At 46.8% G+C, this 23,062-nt stretch overlaps 1 protein-coding gene across 5 annotated transcripts in view; it reads left to right on the top strand.

Annotated features, from left to right (window-relative positions):
• DAB2 (DAB adaptor protein 2) overlaps window positions 1-23,062 on the top strand; it is a 313,212-nt gene that overhangs the window by 227,160 nt on the left and 62,990 nt on the right. The gene's annotated exons all lie outside the window — the stretch shown is intronic.

The following is a 23,062-nucleotide window of genomic DNA, read 5'->3' as shown; positions in this document are numbered from 1 at the left end:
ACAGCATATGTCTGGCTCTCCTCTTTTCTCCAAGGGAGAACTCAGATAGTTCAACTGGCAGACTTATCTTCAACCACTATGCCGACTACTTGTGGTGTACCATAGGGTTCTGCCCTCTCCCCTCTTTTATTTAATGTTTATTTACAACCCTTGATTTCGGCCCTCAACCAGATGGACTGTCAAATTTACAACTATGCTGACGACACCCAAATAATCATCCAAATGGAAGATTGTCAGGGTGCACACGAAAGAATGCAGAATATCCTAAGATATACAGCTAATTGGATGTCTGTGAACTCCTTGAAAACCAATCCAGACAAGACCGAGGTATTGCCGATCACCATCATGGGCAACCCCTGGAATGATCAGTTCTGGCCAATAGAACTAGGAGCGCCTCCAGAACCTGCAGCAGTAGTGAAAAGCCAGGGTATCTCCTTGGATGGGAGTCTGACGATGCAAAAACAAGTCTCGGGGGTGGTGGGCACGTGTGTAGGCCTTCTTCGACCACTGAGGAAAATTTCCTCACTCTTGTCCTTTGCCACCCTGAGACGCACTGTATCTGCCATGATCCTAGCCAGGATGGACTATGGCAACTCACTATATGCAGGGCTCCCTCAAAAACATCTGAATCGCCTGAAAATTGTTATGAACGATGCTGCAAGATTGATTTTCAAGAAACCAAGGAGAACGCATGCTTCTCCCCTATTACGTGAACTCCACTGGTTGCCTGTCAAACAGAGGGTTTTGTTTAAAGGGCTTTGTATTACGCACAAAGTCCTGTATGGAAAGGCGCCAAGCTACATTAAAGCCCGCTTGGCCCCATACAAGCCCGGTAGACGGCTGCGCTCCTCAGATGCTACCCTTTTAACTCAACCGCGCTTCAGATTATCCACCTTAGGTGGTCGTGCTTTTTCCAACGTCTTTCCAGCTGTCTGGAATAGCTTACCAACTGAACTGTGCAAAGAATCCAACTTGCTACCTTTCCGAAAAAAATTAAAAACAGTGCTTTTTCAGCAAGCATGGGGGGTGCTGTAACTTGATGATCGGCTACAGAATTTGTTTGGTATATACCTGGTAAAGCGCTTAGAGACCCTGGGGTGATTACGCGCTATATAAATCAAATAAATAAAATAAAGCACTGGCTGGACCCAAGGTTATCAGAGTGCTTTACAAGGGTTTAATGAGTAGGACTTACAATATAGCAAAATACAATGAGGTAGCATTCAAAACTCATTAAAACAATAGATAACGGCTCAATTTACACGGTCTGGGTTGCGATAGACAACAGCAAGTAAGGAGAAGTGAGGTTAGTGTGGAAAAGAAAGGGGGGGTGGAGTTGAGGGGGGTAGAATGTAGGAATGGTGTGAGGCTGTGGGTGTGGGAGGGTGGAGAAGGAAATACCAAGTATGTCCGGCAGGGCCTATGAGAGGGATTAGTGGAAGAGAGGAAGAAGAAAAGGAGGAAGTGAAAAAGGGGGGAGACAGGGAGTAGGAAGAACAGAACGGGTGACCCTAAACAGTAGGAAACCGGGTTAGTATGAGAGCGATGAGAAGGGGTTAAGGACCACAGAATTTGTCGAGAAGGTTAAGTTTGAGGTCCTTTTTGAAGCTGAAGTAGGAGGGGTTGCAACTTAGTTCTTTAGGGAGTGCATTCCAGATGATAGGCGCATTTCCGGAGAAGGAGCGTGATTGGGTGGATTTCTTGTTTAACAGAGGAGGGACAAGAACGAGAGTGTTTGACATCCTCAGTGTTCGCGAGCAGCCCGCTTTGTGGAGTTTATCTGCGAGGTAAAGCGGGGAGTGTTGATGGAGGGCTTTGTTTGTAATGCAGGCAGTCTTGTAGGTAGATCTGTCTTCAATGGGAAGCCAATTGAGTGCTTTAAGGGCAGGGGAGATGTGATCGAACCATTTGAGGTCAGTAATGAGCCTAGCAGCGAGGTTAAGAACAGATTTGATTGGGGCTAGGTGAACTTTAGGTGTTCCAGAGAGAATTGCGTTACCATAGTCGATTTTCAACAGGACCAGTGATTGGATAACTGATTTAAAATCATTAGCAGGAATGAAGGGTTTTAATTTCTTGAGGTCATGGAGAGTGAAGAGAGTGCTTTTGGTCGACTTTTTTATGTGGCAGATAAGAGAAAGATTCTGGTCAATATTAATTCCAAGAGATTTAACAGAGTTGGAGATGGTGAGGGAGCAGTTGAGAGCTGTAAGGTCCGAGATCCAGGATTGGATGGGGTGCGAGTTGTTTTTAGGGGAGAAAATAATATTTTCAGTGTTTTTTGGGTTAAGTTTAAGGTGGTTGTAGTGGAACCAGGATTGCATCTTAGTCAAGGCGTCATTGAGGTGTAGCACGTCAAAGCGGGATTGAATCTTATGATAAAGTTGAGTGCCATAAGCGTAGAGGTGGTACTTGATTCCTGCTTGCTTAAGAATTAATGCATTCCGAGTTTTCCATTAGCCTTTTCTGGATCTTGTGTTCTTCATACTTCCTCGCACTTTTCTGCCTAAAGCAGGGAAGATAGAATCTCCTTTATTGCTGCATGTAATGATTCCACATTCCGTACTTCGGGTCAACATGTCAGAGTAGTGGTATTAGTTGATAGAGTTGGTCGATGTTTAGTAATACTGCATTATTGCTCAGATTCAGATGAACATGCTCAAGTTGGCAGAGATGCAGTCAAGGTGAGAAGGCATGTGTTGCTTTTTTCCAGTATGCAAATGGTGGACTCTGCAACTCACATGGTTCCAGTTTCATACTGCTTATTTGACTGCAGCCCAGTTGGTATTCACCAAAGATTTTAATTGCCATAGAAATCTGGGGGTAATTGTGTAGCTCTTCTGCTTGCAATAGTTTTCAGGGGGTCAGTAATCGAATGATAGAGTCAAGCCTGTTCGAACTTCATGTATGTAGCTAGCCGGTGGTTAGGTTTGGTGAAGGCGATGCGGAGATCAGCACTCATCTAATGGGTGATGTCATTAGAAAGGTAAAAGGTGTCATCATTTGAAGTAATATGTCTTGTCACAGCAATATATTTAGATAGTTGCCTTTGTGTGGCTCCTCAGCAGCTGGCTTTTGTGAGTTTATTTTCTTCATTCATGGCTTACATTACTTGGAAAAGGTTACGTCTGGAGTATTCCCGTATCCAAAAATATGGCACTCCTTGTTAAAAAAGATAATCTAAGAACACCATACATAGCTCTACTTTTCATTTGAATCACATTATTGAAAGCAAGTTATCAGGTGTTGTCAGCATGGGTTCAGGTGAATGTTATAGCTACACCTTGAATGCTGATATTTTCCATATAGACTTAGATAGGGGCTTATTGCAAGTGTTACGTGTTTTCACAGTAAGCATCTCTCAGCAAGACTCTGCTGGGTACCATATCTGAAGGGTATCTGGCGATGTATATATAAATCTAAATGTATGTTTAGAAAACCTGCTTATCGTCCTTTTATATTGTAATAATCACACTAGTTCTTTCAGAGTTCTTTAGTATTCCATTGAAGTTAATCTTTAGTTGTGAGTCTTCTGAATGTCATTTCATATGTTCCTGGTTTGACAGTTCTGACTGGATTGATATTGTGTTTCTCATGGTGACGTCGCAGTCATCAAATACATTTTCTCTAAAAAATACATCGACTCTTTCGGCCATTTTTTTCCTTGCTTTTTGAGGGAAAGTGGTCTTTTGTTATGACAATAGATCTTCCCATCTTGCACCTTTTCAGCCCATCACACATTCCCATCCATTCTCCTTCTCAGCTGGCCTACTACCTCCTCATCTTCTTTTGTTTTTCTTCATCTTGTTTCTCAATATTCTTCTTTCTGTCCACAACCCCTCCTTTTGGTTTTTCTGTGCCACCTTCTACCTTACCTCTTTTGTTTCTGTACCCTAATTTCTTTTTCCAAGTCTTCCAATCTTTTGTCCTTTTCTTGAAGGTCGCCATCAAGTAAACTGTCAAATGATTTCTACTGCCATTGTCACCTCATTACAACGACCATAGTCAATGACAATCACTCCTATTCAAACCCAATTTTACGCAAGCTACCATTTCTTTTTACAACTGTGGAATATTCTTCCTCTCCACCACTACCGAGTGCTAAGAGGTGTTCAAACCGCGGCATGTGGTGCTACATACAATAAAGCCTGATAAAATAAATCTGATAGATTCAAGAGAATGATTTGACCTCGCAACAAGTATATTTTCGTGTGCATTTACTAATTATCAAAATGGTGACTCGCGTGAACAGGCATTTTGCGAATAAGAGTTTCAGAGTTGTGGATAGAGGGCGGTCTTTGGTTGCATTTTGAAGGCAAATAGACTGCATTATTTTAGACATCCTCTGTGACCCCTGGGTGGAGATGATTGCAGATATATTATGTACAGGCCCCGTGGGTCTTCTGCTGCCCTTGTTCTCCTGTTCCTTTTTGTCTTTCTTGTTTTAACCCCTTCAGGGCTGATGACGAGCTCAGCTCGTCATGAGCGTAATGTGCCGTGCGCTGACGCGGTAATCTGAAAAACGCAGCGCGCAGCGGGAAAACCGCTAGCGCGCATGCGGTTAATACCCCGTGTTCTCCTGACCCTGGTTCTCTTAATTTAGATTTTTCTGGTACTGGTCCTCTTGGTTCTACTTGCCGTTCTTTTCCTGCGTCTCTATGTCTTGGTCCTCCCTGTCTTCTTGATCCTGGTCCTATTACTTAATTTGGGCCTGGTTCTCATCAGGTCCTCATTCTGTTGTTCGTGCTTATGGTCTTGCTCCTGGTCACCCTCGGCCTCCAAAATCCTGGTCCTCTTGCCCCTCATTTTCCTTCTCCTCCTTGTCCTGATCTCTCTGATGATCTAGGCCACTGTCCTCCTGGCTCTGATCCTCCAGTCCTTTGTTGTCCTGGTTCCATTGTTCTCAGACCTCCAGGTCTTGATCCTCCTGCTCATGTTGCTCCTCTGGGTCCTGGCCCTGTACTTGGTCCTTCTGACTCTAATCCTGTTTTGGTCCTACTAGGCCTGATCCTGTTTATGTCCATCTTCTTCCTCTTGGTCCTCCTAGTCATTATCCACATTAGAAATATCTACCTGGTGCTGGCCCCCATGGTCCTGGTCTCCTTGAAGTTGACCCACCAGGCCCTGGTCCTCCTGGCCCAGGTATACTTGTACCTAGTTTTCTGGTCTTCCCTGTCCTGTGCCATGGGTCTCCTGGTATCCTTTTTCCTCTTGGTCCTTTCTATCTTCTTGATGTTCTGCCCTTTAATCCTCCTGGCTTTGTTCTTCCACTCTTGACCTTTCTAGTCGTGATTCTATTGGTCATTGTCCTCCTTTTCCGCTGAAGTTCCTGATGGCCCTGATCCTTCTAGTGACATCTCTCTTCCTGCTGCGTTTAAAACTGCCTTAGTAACCCCTCTTTAAAGAAATCGATATATTGTCCTCACCAGCCTTAGGCCTATCTCTAACCTGTCATATATATCTGAGCTGAAAGTGCAATAAGTACGCAGCTACATCCCTACCTGGAAATAAAATTGATTGTTGAGCCAAACATATTGAACTGAGTCTGTGATATCATCAATTTATGATGACCTTAAGATCTGGATGGATGGCGGTGGGGTAGGAGTCCTTGCCTTCTTAGACGCATGACATTGTCTACCCTAACAGGTGTATTGCTATAATGCAGATTGAAGGAAACATGGTCGCTCTCTGCTCTCATCTATTGATGATTTCTAACCTACTCTCTTTCTATTATGACCTGGGCTGGGACTCGTTTATCCGCTTATATTCATGTTTCTGTTTAATATTTGAGCTCTGCTGTGGAGTGCCTCAGCTCTCTTGAGCCATGTTTGCGCTATGGAAAATAAAATGAATACAATAAACCTGTGCATTCTGGTAGCAGTGATCGTGGTAACTTGGGCCTGGCAAAGATCAAAAAATGAGTTTCAAGAAGTCACTTGTGGATCCTCTATTGCTGAACTCTATTGTTTTCTGCTTTTTTTTCAGAACTCTACTAATTTGAAAAAAAGCATTTACTTTGATTTTCTATTTATTCTCATATTGTTCAGGTATGCCATCTAATAGGCCTTACGTGCATTACGTAGGAGTTTGCAGTTTTAATAAGAGAATTATTTCCTGCCAGTTTTCTTAGGCAGGTCTAACAGCTTTTGCAGTGGAAAGAAATAGAAAGTTATTGTTTATAGCATTGTATTTCATTTTATTGGCCATTATCTGATTCTGGTATTCTAAATTGGATTGTAAACCTAACTACAATGGAAGTCTGAATAAGATGGCTTCCCTGTTATTCAAATAGTCCTTATTTTAGGATTTTAAGATCTAGGAGAAAGAGCAGTCTGAAAACACAGTTGTAGAAAGTGGGTGAACAATTGGAGATACATACAGCACATTTGTTTTTAGACACCTATTGTGCACTCTGGAGAATTGAATCATGATTCATAAAGTGAAGGAAGTGACCGGGATGACAGAGGTGGCTGAGAAATTGTTTCAATCCTTATCGAGTGACAGATAAGCAAGTGTCTGTGTGGTTGACAAGGTTTTATTGCCCCAGCCGAAAACATCTGGAGATTCTTCCAGGTATCCTGTCTTTCACCAGCCCTGCTTAAAATACCTGGTTAACCATTAGAAGATGTTACCTCGATGTTCAGTATCTACACTGATGACACCCAAAGGTCTACATGGTACCTAAAAGTCCAGGTAATAATATTTCCTTAAAATCATCCCAGACCACTGTGGAAGTAAAATACATCCTCATGGAAAGGTCAAAACTCTGGGGGATTAACTTCTAGATTTCCATTGATAGTCCGATTAATTCAGTAAACTTGTAAACTCAGTAATGATGCAAAATTGGCCCTTTATTATGCTTTATTTGTGGGATCATCTATGACTGACCTGCACAGTGGGGTGAACTTGTACAGCCAGTGCGCTTCATGGCTTGGCGCTTGTCATGTTCCTGGCTGTCACGCTTTCAGTTTTTGGGTGAAGTCTATGCTTGGCATGGGGATCTGTTCCATTTCTGGTTTTGATGGAATCACATGAGTTTTGCCTCCTACGGGGTCTACATGGAAAGGGGATTGCTGTTTCTTTGAGGTCCTGTTGGTTTTGACCTTTTCACATACTTCAGCAATGATGATTGAACCAGGATTGTCTGGGTCATAAGGTTTTACCAACCTTTCTTTTTCATTTATGAGCCTTAGATCCCTCTTCTCATTTCAAGTTCTTCATGTAACTCAGAACATAGATTAAATATTTCTTTCTTTTGAGCTTCCAACAGACATTATTGTTCTGTAGGTTGTAGCATCCACAGTTTTCAGCAAGGTTATTCACTGTACTTAAAGCTGTTCCTAAGGCTGCAGATGTATATTGTGGGTTGATACCTCTGCGAAGGCTGGCCGCCTCCAATCGGTCTTAGGTGATACCTTTGTTAACATATTAAGCTTTGAAGAGTTTGTTGGTAATGGTGATGATTTTGCATCAACCTGCACTGTCAGATTTGGGGAGGGCTTCGGGCCACGTGCAGGTAAGCCTTCCACTTTGCTTGAGGCCTATGTTATGCTCAGTTGTTGCCCTTATCACGGGTGGTGTCTATCAGTATCCTTTCTGTCTGAGCTGGAGTTGATGTTACTTTCTCCATCTCCCCTAACCGCTCCCTCTACTCCTCCTTGTCAGTCTCCAGTCTCGCAGACCCTCCAGGATTTTGTGATTTGCAGCGAAATTGGCACTTTTGTAAAAATGCAGCAATCTTTACAAAACTGCCTGCGAAATTGAGGGAATGCGGGTGGAGACAAACTAATAAAGCACTAGATGCAACTGCAGTTGGCCTCAGACATGAAAGTTTTGGTCTCAGGAGGTTGTGACGTAATCACAATCCTGATGGTGCAGGATGACGCCGGGGAAGGTAATTGGCTGGGGATCTAGCAGAAGACGAGGCTGGATTCTAGGTGGCCCTGTGGAGATCTTGGGCCAATTAACTCCTGTTGGGCTTGTAGATTAGTTTGGGGCATCCTTGCTATGAAGATGCCATCAGCAGTCATAACCGCAGTGACTTTAGACACCTCTGCCTGGACACCAATAGGTAACTGTGGTTGCTTCAGCCCTTAGGCAGCTTGTAACCTCCCAACTTCCTTCAATCTGGTGACTATGGCTGACAAGTGGGCTGCAAGGAAGAGTTCTTCATCCAGAAGGAAGGATGTCCTAGCAAGGCACTAAGAGCCTTTTCTGTCTGGACTGATGTGTACAAGAAGCTCACTCCAGGCAATAATAGAATGCTTCTAAAAACGATCTATGTCATGTTCTCTGAAATGGCAGAGAAATAACCATTATAGCAGGAACGGTAATGGCAGTGGAAAAAGGAGAGAGCAGGGCATGATGGTGAAGTTACAGATGGGGCTCAGGGGATCTTCCCTGGGAGGGATTACAGGGAAATATATGTGTAAGTTTCGGAATTTGTTTCCTGCTCCGTCCTCCTTCTCCAGTATTAGGGGTGTCTTTCATAGATTCACATGCTTGAATATTCCCCGTCGTCGAAGTGGGAGTCCCACGGTACATAAAGATAGCAATAATGCTAATATATATATATATGTAATAACATAATACATAATAAAATAGAGATAATACACACTGAAAAAACCTCTACAATGGTTCCTCCATAGGAATGCATTATAAAGAGAAAAACTAATTTGTAACATATCAGTGTCATTATGTTAGTCCAAACTGCAGCCAATCAGGCTCAAGCACCCTCTAGAACCTTCTCCTCAGAAGCTCCAGTCCTCAGATTTTCTACCGCACGTCGTGTGAAGGGAGTCTCCCTGAGCTCTGCTCAGTTTTCTTCATTCAACTCTACTACTTCAGTTGTTTTTCAAGATGTAAAGTAAGAAGTCTTTGTTTAGGCCATGCTCTTCCTGTGGGAAACTGCGTTTGTTTGAGAAGGACCCCCACCAAAAGTGTATTTACTGTTTATATCCCGAACACAAGGTGGCTGACTGCAAGTTCTGTAGAACTTTTTCTGCTAAAACTATCAGAGACAGGGAAGGTCGTCTTCTTCTGTGGTTGAAGCGCCTTCAGGACAAAGACGCAGTTTTGTCAGACGCAGAGAGTTTCCAGTCAGGTCCTTCAACTGCTGCTTCCAAGCGTGGCAGTGTTCAGGAGTTGCCTTCTCCTTTTCTAAAGAGGAAAAAGCTGGCCTTATCAGTAGCCCAAGTAAAACCTACTGCTACTGTAACTTCTGTGTCTACGCCCACGAGACCTGGCTCTCAGGCGTAATTTCCAGCCTCTACAAGTGTTGTTACACTTCAGTCAGCGCGGTCGTCGACGGGCTCGTCGACGACCATTCCAATGACGAAATTGGCTGCTGTGGCTTCGTCGACGTTTACAGTGACGACGACGTCTGCTTCATCGTCGTCGACGATTGTCTCGTCGACGGCTTGCACGTCAACGAGAGCCTCAATCTCCACAGTCTCGTCGACGATCCCTATTATCTCATCGGCGAAGAAGCTTCCGTCGACGAAGAAATCATCGTCGACGCTAAATGTCCCGTCGACGAGTTCAAAGACGACGAAGGTTCCGTCGACACTGAAAGCTCCGTCGACCAGCTCGTCGACGACTTATATCCCGTCGACGAAGGCTTTGTTGACGAAGAAGATAACATCCAAGGATTCGTCGACGAAGCTCCCGTCGACGAAGGCTCCGTCGATGGCTGTGGCAAAACACTCGTCGTCGACGAATACATCTAAAAAATCACCGTCTCTGACAGCTGTGTCTACGTCATCATCGTCGATGGCTGCTCCAGGGAAAACATCTACGTCGATTAACTCATTGATGGCTACGTCAACGGCAGTTTTGCCTTTAAACTCTGGGACGCAGCAGGAAGACGCAGCATCCACATCAGGATCAATGTCTTTCGCCACTATGCCCCTAGTGCCTTTGGACACTTCAAATTCTCCAGTCATTATGGAGCCTTCCATGAGAAGTTTCCAGGAATCTACACTCCAGTTGCCACCTCCTACTCTCCAACCACCCTCACCAATGTTGGCTACTGACCAGGCAACGGAATCCATTGCGGACGACAATGTTCTGGGTGATGCCCACAGTCCATCGGACTTGATTATTAAGTGTCAGGACACAAGTTCTGAAGACGGCGAGGACGATGACCAGCAGCAGGAACAATATGTACAGGTTCCAATGGCAACATTCCCAGTATCTCTGTTTTCCAACCTCCAGCATATGCTGGATGATTACAATAGGAGATTTCCTCCAACACCTCAGGGTACATTGTGCCATGCTACATCTGAGACAACAGAGCCTACTCAGCATCAGTAGCAACCTTCAGAGCAGACGGCTCTTTCGGAAGGGCCCCGTCAACCTCTCCCCACTAATTATCAACAAGATGTGGAGGATGAGACAGAGCCGGAAAGAGAGGAAGGAGAAGTTCCCCAGGATACGGATGATGACCAAGACCCGGATATGGCAGAATTCGATGACTATCGAATGCAAACGCCCTCTCCTCAGCCGGGCGACTCCGGTGATTCACCTCCGGTTGACATCGCTAGCTTCCATATATTGATGGATAAGGCGGCAGAGCGCTTCAAATTACCAAGAGCGCAGCGAGAGGAGGACTGCTTTCTCTATGATTTTAAAAACCAGCCTTATAAACAGGTCCACACCATACCTATTATTGAATTTGTGTGGAAGGAGGGAATAAAGATCATGCAGGCTCCTAACTCCTTACCTGCTCAACTCCCTCGGCTAGAGAAGAAATCTAGGGCACCGCCTGGTTTGCCCGCTTGCAACTCCTATCACTGCTCCGCCTGATAGAGAGGGTCGACGTTTGGATGCGATTGGGAAGAAGTTTTCATCCATGGCGTCTACGTCAGTCCGTGCCGCAAATGCATTGGCCATTTTAGGTCGTTTCGACCGACAAATGTGGTCAGACATTTCTGCGCTAGTCTCGTTGATTCCGGAGACATCCAGAGCGGAAGCGCACCAGATGCTTCAAGATGGCAGGAGGGCCTCAGAAGAGATGATCGACTGTGCTGTGGACGTTGCGGGTACTGGTTTTCGTATCCTTGCCAGTGCTGCGGCTCTCCGACGTCAGGGTTGGCTAAAATCCACGTCGTTTCGGCAGGAGGTCCAGTCGAAGATACTCGACATGCCGTATGACGGTGAGTCTCTCTTCGGCTCTCACGTCGATGAGGCACTAGAATCGATAAAGAAAGATACCGATACGGCGAAGTCGCTTGGATCCTTGCAATTCAAAAAGCAGCTTTTTCGAGGTGCACGTGGACGAGGCACTTCTTCAAGCACTTTTCGAGGAGGGCAGTCCCAGTACCGCCAGTACAATCAAGGAAACCAGCGTTACTCCAACCAGCAGTCAAATCGTCAGCAGCAGTCAAGGCCCTATAGAGGAAAATCTAACTATAGGGGCTCCAACAGCAAGCGCAAATGACTTTTAAGTTCCGCAGAGAGTTGGAGGGCTAATCTCGCAGTTTTATTCCCAATGGTCCATGATAACATCGGACCAATGGGTATTAGACATTGTACACAGAGGTCATGCCTTGGAGTTCACAGAGATTCCTCCAAATTCTCCACCATCAGGCCCGCCACCTCCCCATCTCGAGGAACTACAACATCAGGTTCGTCTTCTGGTAGAAAAAGGTGCAGTCGAAGTGGTGCCTGTATCTCAGCGAGGGAAAGGTTTCTACTCACGGTTTTTCCTCATTCTCAAGAAGACGGGAGAGTGGCGGCCCATTCTGGATTTGAGAGCTCTCAATTTGTTCCTAAAACAACAATCTTTCCGCATGCTGACACTATCGGAAGTCTTGCGACTTCTCTCCAGCGGAGATTTTCTAACAACAATAGACCTGCAAGACGCCTATTTTCATGTGCCAATACTCCATCGGCATCGCCAGTTCTTGAGGTTCAAGGTGGGTCACACACACTATCAGTTCAAGGTGCTACCTTTTGGCCTACGATCAGCACCTCGTGTCTTCACGAAAGTTTTGGCTCCGGTCATGGCTCATCTGTGTCTTCAGGGAGTTCAGATCTTTCCTTATCTGGACGATTGTCTTCTAAAATCCCAATCTCCTCTACAGCTGGCTCACGACACACGTCTGTGTCAGCAGACGTTCGAGTCACTGGGGTTGACCATCAATATGGAGAAGTCACATTTTGCACCGCTGCAAAGAAGAAACTTCCTGGGAGCAGTTCTAGACACGGACCTGTCAAAACCCTTCATCTCCCTCGAATGTCATCAAAAGATAGTCCGTCTAGTCTTTCTCATCCGGTCAAAGCAGTCAGTTTCTGTGCGGACGTTAAAGTTGTTTCTGGGGATGGCATCGTCCTGTATCGGACTGATCCCAAATTGCAGGTTACGCACTCGTCCTATACAGGAAGAATTAGACCTGCAATGGCGCCAGGTGTCGGGGTCTTTCAACGACCTGGTGAGGGTAACATCCCGCATGAAGAGCAGTTTGCTTTTGTGGGAACAACCATCCAATCTGGACGAAGGAACTTCGTTTCTAGCCCAGTCTCCGGATCTGACGTTGACTACAGATGCGTCCATGGAGGGTTGGGGCGCTCATCTCCAGGACCTTTCCATCAAAGGCAAATGGACGGCGACACAACGAACCTGGCATATCAACCGGCTGGAGTTGATGGCGATCTTCCTAGCGCTCAGATCATTCTTGCCTGTGGTGCAGGGGGAGTCGGTGCTGGTTCAGACAGACAACACCACCAGCATGCACTACATGAACAAAGAGGGCGGCACAAGATCTCAGCCACTGTCTTGACTGGCTCAAAGGATTTGGGACTGGGCTCTTCGTCATCAAATTTCTTTAACGGCGGTCCATCTGCCAGGGGTATCCAACATCCTTGCGGATTCGTTGAGCAGGTCCACGTCAAACACGCACGAGTGGGAAATACATCAGCCGACTCTAGACCTGGTTTTCCGCCGTTGGGGTCGTCCCATGATAGACCTCTTTGCAACCCCAGCAAATCGGAAGTGCCGATCCTTCGCGAGCTGGCATTCCCACCCAGAGTCCAGCGGAAATGCCCTCCTCATGGATTGGAACGGGCTGTTTGCTTATGCATTTCCACCGATCCCGTTGGTGCCGAGGACGTTGTGGAAGATGCGCAGGCAACCCTGCCACCTAATACTGATCGCCCCTCGTTGGCCCAGACAGGCATGGTTCTCAGAACTGCTTCTGTTATCCCAATGCACACCCATTCATCTGCATCCACGTCCAGACCTCCTGACGATAGACGAAGGTCAAATTTGCCATCCAGACCCATCCACGCTTCAATTATGGGCATGGAACCTGAATACATCGAATTTGCCAATTTAGATATGCCCCAAGAATGCAGAGACATTCTAGCGTCTGCTAGAGCTCCATCAACCATCAAAACGTACAAGCTAAAATGGAAGCGTTTTTGTCATTGGTGCGCTGCATCCGATATCCATCCAATCAATTCCACTCCGGAGCAGCTTTTGCCTTTCTTTCTGAGCCTCGCTCAGTCTGGTCTCTCTCATGCCACCTTGAGAGTTTTTCTAGCAGCTATTTCGCGCTTTCGACACGATGGTTCAACGTCTCTCTGTTCATCCAGAATAATCCGACAGTTCTTTAAAGGTCTCTTCAGGAAGTTTCCTCCTGTTAGGCGCCCTCCTCCGGCATGGCACCTCAACGTGGTGTTGTCACAGCTTATGAAGACTCCTTTTGAGCCAATTCACAGAGCAGACATCAAGTTTCTTACCTGGAAGGTTGCATTACTTTTGGCCTTAACATCTTCTCGTCGTGTAAGTGATCTTCACGCTTTCACGATCAAGCCTCCGTATTTGCAATTTATGCCCGATGGAGTGTCACTTCGTATCAATCCTTCTTTTTTGCCGAAAGTACCTACTGATTTCCATTTGAACGAACCTGTCTTCTTAAAGACTTTTTTCCCGGATCCAAGATCTCCGGCAGAACAACGATTACATTCTTTAGACATCAAACGTTGCCTAAAATTTTACATTTCAAGGACTACCCCTTTCCGTAAATCTGATCAACTGTTTGTAGCATATGGACGGATGCGGAGGGGACACTCAGTGACAAAACAAACAGTTGCAAGATGGCTCTCAGCAGCCATATCCTTTTGTCACCAGCAAGCTGGCAAGCCTTTACAGTGTTCAGTAAAGGCACATTCGACGAGAGCGATGGCGTCATCCACCGCTTTGTTTGCTGGGGTGCCTCTACACCAGATTTGCCGGGCAGCGACATGGTCCAGCAGGCACACCTTTACCAGACATTACTGTTTGGAGGCCATCAACGAAGCGGATACCGCAGTGGGGCAAGCAGTGCTTCGTCATCTTTTTAAATAAGGTGAGCCTCTGTTCCCTCCTCCTTTTCTTTCTGTGATTGTTATATGCTTTTAAGCTGTATGTTTTTGTCTTCAAGTTTGGAGAATGTGTTTAGCAATCCCAGTTCTAAGGAGATTACTGCTATCTATTCTATTCACAAAAAACACAGTTGATGGACAGAATGTAGAACAATGTCATACATTCACCCCAGTACAAGGATCTGGGACTAAATCCATCGTTTTTTTGCACTCCACACCACCCTGGGTTAGACACTGGCTATATGCAAATCAGCTCTGATCCTGTGCCTCATGGGAACAGTCCAGTCCGAACTACCAAGCCATGTCTTTCCCAGACCGGAATCAAGCATCCAAGGACCGGTTTCTGGCTATCAGCCTTCATCAGCATGGATAGCTTGACTCCAGTGGTGTGGAGAGCCTGGGACTCACGTCTGAGCATACCCAGCCCACTCGGGGTGAAAATTGCAAAAAACACAGTTGATGGACAGAATGTAGAACAATGTCATACATTCACCCCAGTACAAGGATCTGGGACTAAATCCATCGTTTTTTTGCACTCCACACCACCCTGGGTTAGACACTGGCTATATGCAAATCAGCTCTGATCCTGTGCCTCATGGGAACAGTCCAGTCCGAACTACCAAGCCATGTCTTTCCCAGACCGGAATCAAGCATCCAAGGACCGGTTTCTGTCTATCAGCCTTCATCAGCCTGGATAGCTTGACTCCAGTGGTGTGGAGAGCCTGGGACTCACGTCTGAGCATACCCAGCCCACTCGGGGTGAAAATTGCAAAAAACACAGTTGATGGACAGAATGTAGAACAACGTCATACATTCACCCCAGTACAAGGATCTGGGACTAAATCCATCGTTTTTTTTGCACTCCACACCACCCTGGGTTAGACACTGGCTATATGCAAATCAGCTCTGATCCTGTGCCTCATGGGAACAGTCCAGTCCGAACTACTAAGCCATGTCTTTCCCAGACCGGAATCAAGCATCCAAGGACCGGTTTCTGGCTATCAGCCTTCATCAGCCTGGATAGCTTGACTCCAGTGGTGTGGAGAGCCTGGGACTCACGTCTGAGCATACCCAGCCCACTCGGGGTGAAAATTGCAAAAAACACAGTTGATGGACAGAATATAGAACAACGTCATACATTCACCCCAGTACAAGGATCTGGGACTAAATCCATTGTTTTTTTTGCACTCCACACCACCCTGGGTTAGACACTGGCTATATGCAAATCAGCTCTGATCCTGTGCCTCATGGGAACAGTCCAGTCCGAACTACCAAGCCATGTCTTTCCCAGACCGGAATCAAGCATCCAAGGACCGGTTTCTGGCTATCAGCCTTCATCAGCCTGGATAGCTTGACTCCAGTGGTGTGGAGAGCCTGGGACTCACGTCTGAGCATACCCAGCCCACTCGGGGTGAAAATTGCAAAAAACACAGTTGATGGACAGAATGTAGAACAATGTCATACATTCACCCCAGTACAAGGATCTGGGACTAAATCCATCGTTTTTTTGCACTCCACACCACCCTGGGTTAGACACTGGCTATATGCAAATCAGCTCTGATCCTGTGCCTCATGGGAACAGTCCAGTCCGAACTACCAAGCCATGTCTTTCCCAGACCGGAATCAAGCATCCAAGGACCGGTTTCTGGCTATCAGCCTTCATCAGCCTGGATAGCTTGACTCCAGTGGTGTGGAGAGCCTGGGACTCACGTCTGAGCATACCCAGCCCACTCGGGGTGAAAATTGCAAAAAACACAGTTGATGGACAGAATGTAGAACAATGTCATACATTCACCCCAGTACAAGGATCTGGGACTAAATCCATCGTTTTTTTGCACTCCACACCACCCTGGGTTAGACACTGGCTATATGCAAATCAGCTCTGATCCTGTGCCTCATGGGAACAGTCCAGTCCGAACTACCAAGCCATGTCTTTCCCAGACCGGAATCAAGCATCCAAGGACCGGTTTCTGGCTATCAGCCTTCATCAGCCTGGATAGCTTGACTCCAGTGGTGTGGAGAGCCTGGGACTCACGTCTGAGCATACCCAGCCCACTCGGGGTGAAAATTGCAAAAAACACAGTTGATGGACAGAATGTAGAACAATGTCATACATTCACCCCAGTACAAGGATCTGGAACTAAATCCATCGTTTTTTTGCACTCCACACCACCCTGGGTTAGACACTGGCTATATGCAAATCAGCTCTGATCCTGTGCCTCATGGGAACAGTCCAGTCCGAACTACCAAGCCATGTCTTTCCCAGACCGGAATCAAGCATCCATTGACCGGTTTCTGGCTATCAGCCTTCATCAGCCTGGATAGCTTGACTCCAGTGGTGTGGAGAGCCTGGGACTCACGTCTGAGCATACCCAGCCCACTCGGGGTGAAAATTGCAAAAAACACAGTTGATGGACAGAATGTAGAACAATGTCATACATTCACCCCAGTACAAGGATCTGGGACTAAATCCATCGTTTTTTTGCACTCCACACCACCCTGGGTTAGACACTGGCTATATGCAAATCAGCTCTGATCCTGTGCCTCATGGGAACAGTCCAGTCCGAACTACCAAGCCATGTCTTTCCCAGAGCGGAATCAAGCATCCAAGGACCGGTTTCTGGCTATCAGCCTTCATCAGCCTGGATAGCTTGACTCCAGTGGTGTGGAGAGCCTGGGACTCACGTCTGAGCATACCCAGCCCATTTGGGGTGAAAATTGCAAAAAACACAGTTGATGGACAGAATGTAGAACTATGTCATACATTCACCCCAGTACAAGGATCTGGGACTAAATCCATTGTTTTTTTGCACTCCACACCACCCTGGGTTAGACACTGGCTATATGCAAATCAGCTCTGATCCTGTGCCTCATGGGAACAGTCCAGTCCGAACTGCCAAGCAATGTCTTCCCTGGACCGGAAACAAGCATTTGTGAACGCCCTTTTTTCCTCGGAGAAAGGTTTAGTGAGGTGTGGGGTTAGCACACGGGGTTCACACACACACATTGCTTGTTTTAGAGTTTTTATCCTTTTATTTGTAAAATGGTGACTTTATGTAGCACATGTAGGTAGAAGGTTGTACCACACCCTCTGCCTAACTGATCAACATACAAACAAGTGGGTCTTTGACCCCATAGTGTGTAAGGGCAGGCCACTGGTTGTTTAAGATGTATTGAGTGGGGGGCGGCCTGTATAAACCCTCTTTCTTTCCCCCTGAGGCTCCTTGTAGTTTATAACATGTATAATACGAACCCAGGCCACCCAGAGGATGCACATAACAACTGACTGAACTCTTAGTTAAAAATTCACATTTTTGCCAGGGTGGGGCGAAGAAAGAATGTCAATGCACTGATATAATCTGATGTTCTAACCATGATTATTTGAGCCGGTGTTTTCCGGTGCTGGGCACTGACACATTTAATTGTTAGTACCGGCGCGTGTGACAGTCTGCCACAAGGTGGCGCTGTCTGGCTAATGTAGAGGTGACCAGAACAGCAGTTAATTATTAATTCAATATACATTAAAAATGACTATTACCTGCCGCCCAAGCCTTTTGTAATGCTTTGGTGGCCTAAAATAGTCGGAATTGCCACGCTTGTAGGGGTGTGATGGTTAGTAGTTGTGTTGGTACCGTCATTGGCAGCATGGCAAGGGCAATATGTGGTGCAAGCTGCAGTGGTCTCCTGATGAGAGCCCTGGCACTTATGTTTTTTACAAATTAAACACTGGGTACTAAGGATATACAAATCAGTTTATGTAAGGATGGCACAGTACTCAAGCTGAAAGTAATGTGAACATAAATACTGCATGATACACACAGTAGATAAACCTGGCAGCCTGTACACAGTGCTTTGGTGTAAACTTTCATGTTGTAAAATAGCGCCTAAAAATAAGATCTCTGCATTTGGTGTTGAAAAATTTGCAAAATAAAGTGCCGCAAAAATGCCGTCAAATTCCCATATTTGTGCCACTAAATTTCCATATTTGTGCTTCTAAATTTGATAATCCATGCCGCAATATCCTGGGGGGTCTGCTACGCCTTCTTTGGCTTTTCTTATGATTTGCCAGGACGGACTCTGAGCCCTCCACTCTCACTGCGGTCAATACTTTATCTGCCATTTGGTTTAAAACTCTGTTAGGTCTGAGCTAGACTGGAATGGGGGTTTGGATGTTGATTGCCTTTTATGTGGGGTAGATATATCTTTTGTGACTCAGCGTGCCCACTGAAACAAATCTTGGGCACTATTACATATACGGCACATTTAAATAGTTGCACCATACACAAACACGGAACGTCTACCATATAGCAGTAAATGCGCTGCTCCCAGGGAAGCCGCAAACTTGTGCTGCCCTGGGGGCAGAGCATTCAAGTCGGAGCGGCTGCTTCAAAGCCACTCCATGTTTCATTACACAGCCCACCTGTACGTTTACTAGGGGATAGATATCCCTTTGCAGTTTGGTGCAGTAAATGCTACACATGCCTGCAGGGTATGTTTCGGGGGGTCCATCGGGACCCATTTGTCCGCTCTAGAGGGCTGCCATGAGGGGGTGCAATGAAAATGCACCACCTTTTGGTGGCTCATTTTCAGTGCGCCTCCTGACAGCTTCTTTGCCTTTTTCCCCTTCAATATGGCCTGGGCGCAGAGACAAAGAGATTTCCTCATTTGCATGGTGCCATGCACGCCCCATGCAAATGATGGAACGCCCTCTTGAGAAAGTGTTTGCACTATATGTGCGCCAGCGCTATCTGTATTAGAGATGGGGTCACACAAGCGTCTGATGCACTTTCTGTAATGCCAAAGTGCCCCAGCGGTGCACCATATCGGCGCACATGTCCGTTGCTCCTCCGGGGTACTATTTGTATTAGGGCTCCTGGTATCTTTGTTTTTTCCATTAGACTTACGACATGACTTTAATAGCTCTTTGAAGTGGGAGCTGGAAGCTTCACGCCTGGGTATGTGACTTGTATCTAGACAAAGAGCAATCAAATTTCAAACCCCTTGGGTTCATTTATCCACACACTTTTAGTCAGCCTCGAACCAGGTCTAATAGTGACGCTTGCACACACCTCTGCACACCTGGAGCCCCCCGGAGTCCCTTCTAGCCTCTTTATCATCCTTTGTGATTGAGAACCGACCTCTGGCGACAGGGACCGCTAAGAACGGTAAGGAACTTCAAAAAACAAGTGGAGAGGATAAATAAATGTAATGAGACCGTCTAGAAAATCTCTTTGCACTTAAGTAGGTCAATTGAGCGTCCATGTGTGGGCCTCAGGCGGCAACTGGGAATGTCCATAAACATTTTAGCTGGAGTTATCAGCAGTAAAAAAAAAAAAAAAAAGAAGCAGACTTTTACCTCACAAAATAGTAGTGATCATTGGGAGTCTATAAAAACACAATATTGACAAAATGAAGTAAACTAAAAAGAACAATCAAATCAAGCAAACATCCTGTGTACGGATCTGTTTGAATAAAAAGCCCGATTATCCCTTTGTAGCCAGCAGATGGCGGTCTATCTACACTCAATGGATTGTTAAGGTTGGTGAGAAATGTTTAGCGTCCCTGCTCTTTTAGTGATAAGTTTCACCACATGTCCTACAAATAAATGGCAGTAATAATTCAAATTACATTAAGTGGAAATAGACTTTTAACACATGCTCTTTTTAGGTCGAGCTGGAGAAAGCAATGCGAAGCATTGCGTCCAGCTCGACAACTAATGTTGCCCATCTCCTGGGAATCTGAGACAGGGGTCGGACACACGCGGTGATTGGTGTCTGTGGACGCGCACGTCCAGGCCGGCGCCGTGCACATCTCCTGCCTCAGATTCCCTGAAGTGCGCAAACATACACACACACAGCTACACACACGCATACACACACGCACCCCCCCACCACAGGCTCACGCGCGCACACACACAGCCATGCACGCACCCCCCCACTCACGGGCTCACGCGCACACACACGCGCACACACACACCCACACAGACACACACAGACACACACACATATCCCCCTCCACTCACCATGCTCTTTTGTCGCGTCGCCTCGCTGCGCTCTACAGGCTCCGCACTCCCCTGGTGTTTTCTCCACCGCATCTCCACACTCTGGGCTTTCCTCACGCCTGGGAGCCCCGTGTCACTGCTGCTCTCTGTGGGCCGGGCTTCCCGCAAAAAGCGGAAGTGCCGCCCCAGGACGTGACGCTCCCGAACTTCCAGAACCTCCCATGAAGAGACACACAAAAAACTGACACGACGCAGCATATAACCTCGAAGGATGAATAAAAACACAAACTGGCGAGTTTTTTATACCACAGTGCACCTATTGAGGCTCGGAAACCACAGGCCCGCCTCATTGGAGCTGGGCACGAGCTGATGAGCCTCCGCCTGGAGCTGTGGGGGGAATGTGAAGAATGTGACCCGAGGGGGGACTGGCGGCTCTTCAAGAAGAGACCACGTGGCCTGCTACCACCCGGACCTGCTCTCAGCACCACGGAAGCTAACATATGGTATGTAAGCTGCGGCCAAGCGGGGGACACGCAAATTCGAGATGTGCCCTCTGCAGGAGTCAATTAAGTACTGGGGGAAGAGCGCTGGCATATGTAACTTCAATTGGGTGACCCTGTGGGTCGTGGCCTGAACTGCACGGTGCAACAGCTCATCAGTGTGATGCAGTGAGAGGTGCTGGACAGTGACCTCATATGCCAATTGGAATAATTAGGAGACACAGCGCTGGGTCCTTCCAGGGCCTAACCATCAATTCTGCTTTGGACATGAAGCCCATCTCTTCCGGCCCGCGCCTGTCCCACTCACAAGCCTGCTATGCATTCTGCACCCCCTTTTCCTAGCGTACTCTGTCGCCTTAAATGACAAGATCCATCCTCCCCTCTAGACCGCCCACCCACGCTCCCACCAGTGCCTCAACCGAGGGCACTTGTATGTGCGGCCCCCTGCCCCCAACGTCCTTGGCCATCCCCGCATCCTCCACTGCCATCACCCTTACCGCCAGCGCCCGGCCCCCCATTTTGTCCCCCCAGCGCCCGCAGCACTGAATCCCCATGCCAACCTGCCCTAGAATGATGAAGGCCCCTGCATGACGCCCCTCCAATCATGCACCAGTCCCCTCCCGCCACCACTGATCCTGCGCAAAGTAGTCTACGCCCGCGTCGGCAGCTCCACGCTCCGTTTCCTGCCGAGCTGTGTGCCCCCATGGGCGCATTACTCTTGCAATTGCCATAAATGTTTGCTACGTCTTACATTTTATTTCCTTTCGATATTTTCACACGTGCCACCATTGCCTATGTAACGTTTGTTGTTGTGTTGCAGTGTCTGCCATTTATTGCAGCATTATGCCTCTACTGGTACTTTGTTCGCTGTTGTAACCTGCACACATGTTCTTTCTCCTCCTGTAATGCACAGTTTGCTACTTTTAAAAAAAAAAATTTGCTGCTCACAATTGTCTGTTCCTATTGTGAAGCCTTTGACACCTTCGGGTAAAGTCCACGCTGTATAACAATGCATAAAACGTCCCCCACCCACAGGACTGCATCAGCCTCCCAGTGTGTCCTTCATATCACACGCCCCCACGGCCCTCTGCATAACGCGCAGTCTTTGCGCCCTGTTTAGCGCCTCATCCACCTCCCCCCCAGAACACCCAGTACTGGAACACACGTTCGAGGAAATACCGGTAGTTTAAGCACATGGAAACTGCGCAGCCTGCATTCTTTTCCAAATGGACCAAACGTAACAGTGGAAATACTGCCTGGGCCATAGTTTGCTCTCTCGAGTACAACTCAAGGCCTGACGACAGTACTATTAACCCCTATGCGCTTCCTGACTACCAAGGTGTCACTAGACCTTCATATACCTGCTGTGTTGCCCTTGCCTCCTTTTTAGGTCTCGTAGAAGCAACGCACCACTCAGCACCACCACAGCATCACTCAGCACCACCACAGCATCACTCAGCACCACCACAGCACCACTCACCACCACCACAGCACCACCACAGCAGCACCACAGCACCACTCAGCACCACCACAGAACCGCTCAGCACCACCATAGAACCACTCAGCACCACCACAGAACCACTCAGCACCACCACAGCATCACTCAGCACCACCACAGCTCCACTCAGCATCACTCAGCGCAACCCCAGGTTATAGGTGTCACATTTGCGGAAGTTATAACTATTGGCATTGTAAATGACAAAGCTATTAATTTAGCTATTTTCAAAACCAACACATAAATAAAAAAATTGTCATTCACAAAACCAATAGCTCAAACTTTCCTAATGCGAGACCTATTGCATTGCAAATGCTTGTTACACATGAGTGGAGATGCTGTCTACTCATTACGTTACAGGCTGCGAACGCAGAACAGTTAGGCTCAGGCCGAGCTTCGCCAAAACACCCAAACGTGTGATATGGAGCAAATTATTTTTAGTCTCGTTTTATCCGTGTTGGGCGTCTCCTCCGACCAGCTCCTTTGATAGCACACTGATCGTGGCTGAGTAGGAGCAATGTTTGTTGCACCCAGCCTTCAAATGTTTAGTGCTTTTAGTAAACAAATCCCAAAGCAGGAGTTGGTTTCCTAAAAAGTAAAAAAACAAAGATACAACAACAAAACTACAGTGAACCATGACGTGTCCGAATATTAGTTTCTCCACTCACTAGCGTCATTGTTTTATTTTGCTGCCCGTGT

The sequence above is a fragment of the Lissotriton helveticus genome, chromosome 2_1 (genome assembly GCF_964261635.1).
Source record: "Lissotriton helveticus chromosome 2_1, aLisHel1.1, whole genome shotgun sequence".
NCBI lineage: Eukaryota > Metazoa > Chordata > Amphibia > Caudata > Salamandridae > Lissotriton > Lissotriton helveticus.
This window is presented reverse-complemented; position numbering and strand designations above follow the sequence as displayed.